Source organism: Dromiciops gliroides, chromosome 4 (assembly GCF_019393635.1).
Source record: "Dromiciops gliroides isolate mDroGli1 chromosome 4, mDroGli1.pri, whole genome shotgun sequence".
NCBI lineage: Eukaryota > Metazoa > Chordata > Mammalia > Microbiotheria > Microbiotheriidae > Dromiciops > Dromiciops gliroides.
Window position 1 is genome coordinate 224,365,406 of NC_057864.1, and position 7,813 is coordinate 224,373,218.

General features: G+C 39.2%; 1 pseudogene; it reads right to left on the reverse strand.

Annotated features, from left to right (window-relative positions):
- Positions 1 to 2,517: 2,517 nt before the first annotated feature.
- LOC122753211 lies at positions 2,518 to 2,673 on the reverse strand (annotated as a pseudogene).
- Positions 2,674 to 7,813: the final 5,140 nt, after the last annotated feature.

Genomic DNA, 7,813 nt, shown 5'->3' on the forward strand with positions numbered 1-7,813 from the left:
TCAGGCCTCAGATACTTGACACTTACTAGCTGTGTGACCCTAGGCAAGTCACTTAACCCTCATTGCCCCACAAAAAAAATTTTTTAATCAGATAAACCCCTGGGGGTGCATACAAACAACATAACAAGCCAGTTCAGAGCCACATATTCCAGGAACAGACCAGTTTACAGTGGAGGAAGAGGGTTATCCAAATGCCTGGGAGGGAATGCCTTGGTTTTCCCTTAGAAATAACTTGGACAGTTTCTCTCTCTCCTCAATTACCCCTCTATTAGTGGTAGTGGTAATGACTTATAGTACCTGAAGATGAATGTGGGCAACAAATGAAGAGAATATTGGACTTAGAGTAAGGAAAAACTAATTTTGAATCCTGCTTTAGACATTTATTAGCAATGTGACTCTGGGCAAGTTATTTAATATCTCTGAAGTGTCAGTTTCCTTATCTATAAAATTGGAATAATAATAACACTTATTCCATAGATTACCTATAATGATTAAATGGGATAATATAGGTAAAGTGTTTTGCAAATATAATAACTCTACATAAATGCTAGTTAATATTTTTGTTATTGTTGTTTAAAGACAATTAGCTTCATCAGAATTGGCTCAAAGAGAGAATAACATAAACACTCAAGTGGATATAGTAATATATTTTGCCCTGAGGGAAAGTGGGAGGGGAAGGAGAAAAGGGGGGGGGAGGTGAAGGAAGGGAGGGCAGATTGGGGGAAGGAGTAGTAAAAAGCAAAACACTTTTGAGGAGGGATAGGGTGAAAGAAGATAGAAAATAGAGTAAATATCAAGGGGAGGGAATAGGATGGAGGGTAATACAGTTAGCAATAGTAACTGAAAGAAATGATGGGCAGGATGCTATCAGAAGGACATATGAAAAATACAAACCATCAACAGAGGAAAAACTAATGGTATTCAAATACAGATTGAAGTATAATTTTATTTGTTAGTTTCTCTTTCTAAAGTTATTTTATTTTCTTTCACAACTTGACTAATGTGAAGATGCTTGGCATAACTACACATGTATGACTTATATTGAATTGCTTGGTTCCATAGGGACGGTTAAGGAGGGAGGGAGGAAGAAAATTTAGAACACAAAGTTTTTAAAAAATCAATGTAAAGAAATGATGAGCTGGCAGATTTCAGAGAAACCTGGAAGGACTTGTGTGAACTGATGCTGAGTAAGATGAGCAGAACCAGGAGAACATTGTACACAGTATCAACAACATTGTGTGTTGATCAACTGTGATAGACTTAACTCTTCTCAGCAGCACAATGGTCTAAGATAGTTCCAAAGGGCTCATGACAGAAAATGCTCTCCAAATCCAGAAAAAAAGAACTGTGGAATCTAGATGCAGACTGAACCATACTATTTCTACCTTTTCTTTGTTTTCTCCTTTTTTAAGGTTTTTCCCTTTTGCTCTGATTGTTCTTTCACAGCATGACTAATGCAGAAATATGTTTAATGTGATTGTACATATATAAGCTATATCAGATTGTTTGCTGTCTTGGGGAGGGGAGGAGAGGAGGCAGGGAGGGAGAAAAATTTGAAACTAGAAATCTTACAAAAACAAATGTTGAAAATTATCTCTACATGTAACTAGAAAGTAATAAAATACTATATAAAAAAGAAAAAGAAAGAAAAGACAATTAGCTAAGGATGATGACAAATACATAGTCAAAGATGTAGGTTACTGAGAGATTGCTGATACCATTAACAAAAGTAGGAGAAAGGTGTGAAGAGGGCAAGTTTTAGGGGAAAGGTGAGGAGCTTAACATTTCTTATTTTCCCATAGATGAAAATTATTTTAAGAAGACTCCGGTTGCTCTCTCAATGTCATGCAGGAGTGTAGTTTTAGAAAACAACAACAACAAACCTTTTGGTTTAAACAATTGGGTACCACTTTTTCCTCTTTGTGGAAAACATAATAATTGGCCACTAGGTGGCACTGCCATCCCACTATTAGCTACACTGATGCCTCGCTCCTTACCTTTACATTTGCAGAATCCAGGTATAATTTGTGATGTCTTCCCTAACTTTGTTGTGAAACAGTGAATGTTGAGAAAGGTTTGCAGTATTAGTAGGAAAAGGAACCTATTTGCTTCACCCCTGGGACACTTTGACCTTGTTGAAGTATCGTTCACTGGCAATTCAATTTAAATTTCAACAAATATGTTGCACACTTACAATGTTCAAGATTATTATGCTTCAAGGTATGCAAAAGAGAGAAAAGAAATTTCTTAAAGCCTAGTGCTAACTACTAGAACCCATAATCTCCACACCCAGTGGCAGATTTAAAAAATCTATCTCATGCGTATTTTACTGAATCAGTCAACACAATGTATCAAAAGAACAAGGGTAGTCTCTTCGACAAGTTTCTTTATGTCTTCACCTTATCAGACCATTTTTGAAATTAGAGTGTAGTGACATTTACTTCCTCTAAGAGTGATGGCATTATAAAGTGTTTGGATTTAGATACAGAATAAACATGTCACCATGCTGACAGTTCTTCATAAGCTCAGGTCACTCTTTCTCCAAGTTCTCCTCTCTGAATTGTATTTATTCTTATTTCTACTTTTAATAGAAACCTACAGAGGAACTGGATGGTTTTGCTTCTGCTTCCTTGCAAGAAACTTCTTGATCTGGAAAGTCTTCTGGGAAGACATGTTGAGGAAGTTACTGCTCTATCTGTACCACAATGACTGAAGCACCTGAAAAAAGGCAGTGAAAGGTATCTTTATTCATTAGTGACCTCTCTGTCACTATCCTAGGCTAGGCTAGAGCTCATTTCCAACCCTTTCCCCACCTTCATTTGCACCTTTGTGATGTAAGGGGCTTTCTGGGGAAGGAGTGATCAGAATAGATAGTATTTGGCTCACCCCGAAGTCTTAGATGGGGTGTAGAGGGTTGGTCAGAGTATATATTTTATTGGTCTTGACATTTGCATCAAACTTTGGCCTTGGTCAAAGCAAACAGGATCCTGCCCTTGAGGAGGCAGCTTGGACTAGAAGAATGGTCACTACATTTTGTGTCTGAACACTGGGTTCAAATTCTGGCTCTGCTACATCTTGTCTTACCCAGGAAAAGGTAAGTCTCTAAGTCTTAGTTTTCTTAGCCATAATATTGTAGAAGATGAGGGATAGGAAGGGGAAGTTTAACTAGGTGACAGATGAGGTGTACTTCATTTATGTATCTGTATTCTCTTTCCTTCACTGGGTCTCTCCTCTTGGCCCACTTATCCAGCATTTATAGAAAACTGGGACAAAGATAATGGATGAGTGAGAAATAATGGGGAAGATGAAGTCAAGATTTGAGAGGTAAACATTTTAACTAGAATTTCCTTGATAAGATTTGACACAGTGTCGACACATAGAAATGATTTATAAATGATATGTAAATTTGTATGTATAAATGATATGTAAAATTGACTTGTAAATTGGCTAATAGACTTTGGGAAAAACCTAGTGAAGACTTCTCATTTATAAATGGAGGTAATAATATATGCACTAGCTAATTCACTCATGAGGACAGTGAGGTGGCACAGTGGATAGAGCAACCTATCTGGAGTCAGGAAGACCTCAGTTAAAATCTGGCCTCATATACTTACTGGCTGTGTGACCCTGGACAAGTCTCTTAAACCTGTTTGCCTCAGTTCCTCATCTGTAAAATGAGTTAGAAAAGGATATGGCAAACCACTCCAATATCTTTTCCAAGAAAACTCCAAATTTGGTCACAAAGAATTGGGCATGACTGAAAGACAACTGAAAAATATACTCATGGTTGTGAGAAATCGGTGCTGTAAACTTTAAAGAACTATAGAAAAGGGAGTTATTTATGTGAAGTAATTTCACATAATGGAAGGATCCATAGATTATGGCTGAGAGTGAGCTTCCAGATCATTTAGACCAGAGATGTCAAACTCAAAATAGAAATGGGAGTCACTAAACCATACATAAAAAACCCCTGTGGGCTGCATATTAACCTAGTTTTAAAATGTAATATTACCCATAATTAATTACATTTTTGTGTGTGTGTGTATGTGTGTGTTTCTTTTTTTTTTTTTAGTGAGGCAATTGGGGTTAAGTGACTTGCCTAGGGTCACACAGCTAGTACATGTCAAATGTCTGAGGCTGGATTTGAACTCGGGTCCTCTTGACTCCAGGGCCAGTGCTCTATCCACTGCGCCACCTAACTGCCCCATTAATTACATTTTAATATGATTTTAACCACATAGGAGTTTTATGGGCTTTATAAGGATTGTGGGCCTCATATTTCACACTGCTGGTTTAGACCATTCCTTTTGTTTTGCAGATGAGGAACTTGAAGTTTAGAGATGTGAAATGACTGTGCTAAGGTCACTCAGTTAGTGACTAGAAGACTAGAAGACAGGTCTCTGGCTTCTTTCTCCAGTGCTCTTTTTATAAGGTCATCAGGAGTCAGGAAGAACCAGTTCATGTCCTAGCTTTCTACCAGTAAGCAGTTGTATGACCTTGAGCAAATCACATCTGTTTCCATATCTATAGAATGAGTTGATTGGGCTAAATGACCTCTAAGATGCCCTTTGGTCCTGAAGTTCCAAGGCAGGTCTATAGGGAGCTCTCTTGGGCCCACAACTATCACAACTAGAGCCCAGGATGTAGGAATTGTAACTGGAAGAAACAGCCCTATGTTTCAGTTCACTTAGAAGACTTATTTTGCTCATTCAGCACAACACTGTGGTGTGACTGTCTTGTTTTTGTTTATATCCTGTGGGATGTTGCTTCCCTTTTCACTTAATTATCTGATATGCAGCCATTGCTGTAAAAATTTGAGCTTAAATGCATTCTGTAAGGTAATCTCAACTGGCTGAAACATCCCTATCTTTGGTGTTTTGATTAAAATGTGCAATCTTTCCCTGAGCTACAGCATGTCTGAAAATAATTGCACCTCTAGTGAGAAAGCAAACAGCATCTTTTCCCCGCACAGCTCACAAGATAAATGCTGTGTGCATCTGGTGAATGTTTGACAGTCCCTAACTACCCAACAAGCAGTGGTGTGGAAGAGGTCAAGGCTGCTCTGGATGCTGCTCAATTGACCTCTCTTTGTTGAGGTTTATTTACCAGGAGTGAGGGGGAAAGATGTTTCCTCTGAACTGCTTCATTTTCCCCAGGCTTGTACCCAATCCCGGGGAGGGGGGTGGTGGTGGTGGGGGAACTAAGTAGCAGCCTCTAGCAACTTTGATTAGCTGTTAAAAGTATCTGAAATAGAGTCAGAAGGATGAGAATGTAACAAGAGCCTTTCCAATGAAGACAGAGGAAGAGGGAGGGGAAGAGGACTCTAGAGGGAGAGCAAAGGATTGGGAGTCAGGAAAACTGAGGCTCCTAATTAGTGTGACTTTGGGCAAATCACTTTCCATCTGTATCTGTACAATATGGGTGCTGGTCTAGAGCTAATTCACCTGCAAAATTCTACAAATCTCTGAAATAAGTGTCCTGTTCTTCACTCTCTCCAGCTATGTTTTTCTAGGGCTCTGGATTCTGTGAGTTCTGAATCTCCTCCACTGATCTATGTGTTACATGTGCCTAGTATTTGGGGAAATGAAAGAACATGGAGTGAAAATGATTGTAGATTATATTGATTGTGAGAAAGTGTGAGATATGCTTTTCCCCCTCCCCTAATCACTGAGATGGGGAGTGAATTTATTAATTTATTATGTGTCATCTGGAGATTTTTATGGGAAGCTAAGTTGCAAAGTGGTTTAAGAGCCGGCCTGGAGTCGGGAAGACCTAAATTCAAATCTAGCCTCAGACACTTAGCTGTGTGACCCTGGGCAAGTCACTTACCCTTGTTTGCCTCAGTTCCTCATCTTTAAAACAAACTGGAGAAGGAGATGGCAAACTTCTTCAGTATCTTTGCCAAGAAAACTCCAAATGGGGTCATAAAGAGTCGGACATGACTGGAATGACACATCTAACAAACATTCTTACACTAAACTTCTCCCTCCAATAATTCCTCATAGTTTGGAAATTACTATATATTCTTTTTTCCGGCAATGAGGGTTAACTGACTTGCCCAGGGTCACACAGCTAGTAAGTGTCAAGTGTCTAAGGCCAGATTTGAACTCAGGTCTTCCTGAATCCAGGGCTGGTACTTTATCCACTGAACCCCCTAGCTACCCCACTATGTATTCTTGAAATTTAAATATCACCCTTTCAGATCAGGGGATGATTAACTGAATTTCTAGGACCAAACTTGAGAAGCTCATCACTAGAAGGCTCGGTTCCAGATGATGTTCTTATTGCACTGCAGCCATTCATGATGGCCATTTTATGGGGTGGAGCCCCTTTACCCCCTCTTCACTTCAGGCACTACATAAAGAAAAAAGCAGCCCTTTTGAATCTTTGCCACAACTATGACTTCTCTCATGTAGGAGCAAAGTGTTGCAAGTTATATCAAGAATTGCAGAGTTATGATAAACTTCCTCTGTGTGACTGCAAATCATATAACTTTCCTTTTCCCCTAAAATTTGTGACATGGTAGAAGATCTTGTTAGTCTTATTAGCTCTCCCAAGGGGAAGTTCCCAAAGCAAAGTCATTTCTTTTTTATCCTTTAGTATTCTTCCTACCTAAAGGAAATCCAACTCCCTCATTTTATAGATAAGGAAACTGAGGCTGACTGGGGAAATCACTTGCTGAAGATTACACAGATACTAAGGAGTGGAGCTGACCCTAGAACTCAGATCTTCACTTTCACTCTTAATTGCTTTCTCTTCCTAACTCATTATAAGAATGAGAAATGGAACAAGTATTTATTAAGTTCTGACTATGTGCTAGGCAATGTCCTAAAACCTTTACAAATATTATGTATTTTAATCCTCCCAACAACCTTGTAAAGTAGATGCTCTTTTAAGTGGAGGAAACTGAGGCAAATAGAGGTTTAGTGAATTTGCTCAGGGTCACATACCAGGGAGCATCTGAGGCTGGATTCAAATTCACATACTCCTGACTCTATCCTCTGTGCCACCTAGCTACCTGCAACCCAGGCTCATAATCTAGGCGTCATGATTCTCTCTCTTTTTTTTTCTTTCTCTCTCTCTCTCTCTCCTTTCACCACCCCCACCCCATCCTGTCAAATCCTTCTGATTCTACCATTACAACGTATGTTGTATATGCCCCCTTCTCTCCTCTGACACTGCCACTAGGTCTTCATCATCTCATCCCCAGGATATTGCAATAGCCTTCTGGTTGATCTCTCTTCCTCAAGTCTTTCCCCACTCTAGCCCACTCTCCATTCATCTGTCAAATTGATTTTCCTAGATTATAAATTTGACCATGTTATACCCCTAGTCAGTCAACTGTGGCTAACTGAATGCAGTGCCTATTTCTAGGGTCAAATATAAAATGCCTTATTTGGTTTTTAAATCCATTCATAAGCTGACCTGTTCCTACCTCTTCTTACACCTTATTCCCCTCCATATATTCTAAAATCCAGTGACACTGGCCTCTTTGCTGCTCCTCACACAAGCCATTCTAGCTCCTAAACAGTATTGTATCTCCTAAACTGCATGGCTGCCCCCCATGCTTGAAATTCTCTCCTTCTCCATCTCTCCCTCCTAGATTTCTTAGGTTCCTTCAAGTCCAACTGAAATTTTACCTTCTTCAAGAAATTTTTCCCAATCCCCTTAGGATTAGTGGCTTCCTTCTGATTATCTTCAGTTTATCTTGTATATATATTCTTTATCTACATATTTATTCCCTCATTAGATTGCAAACTCCTTGAGTGCAAGGACTGTTTTTTGCCATTCTTTTTTCCCCCCATACCCATTG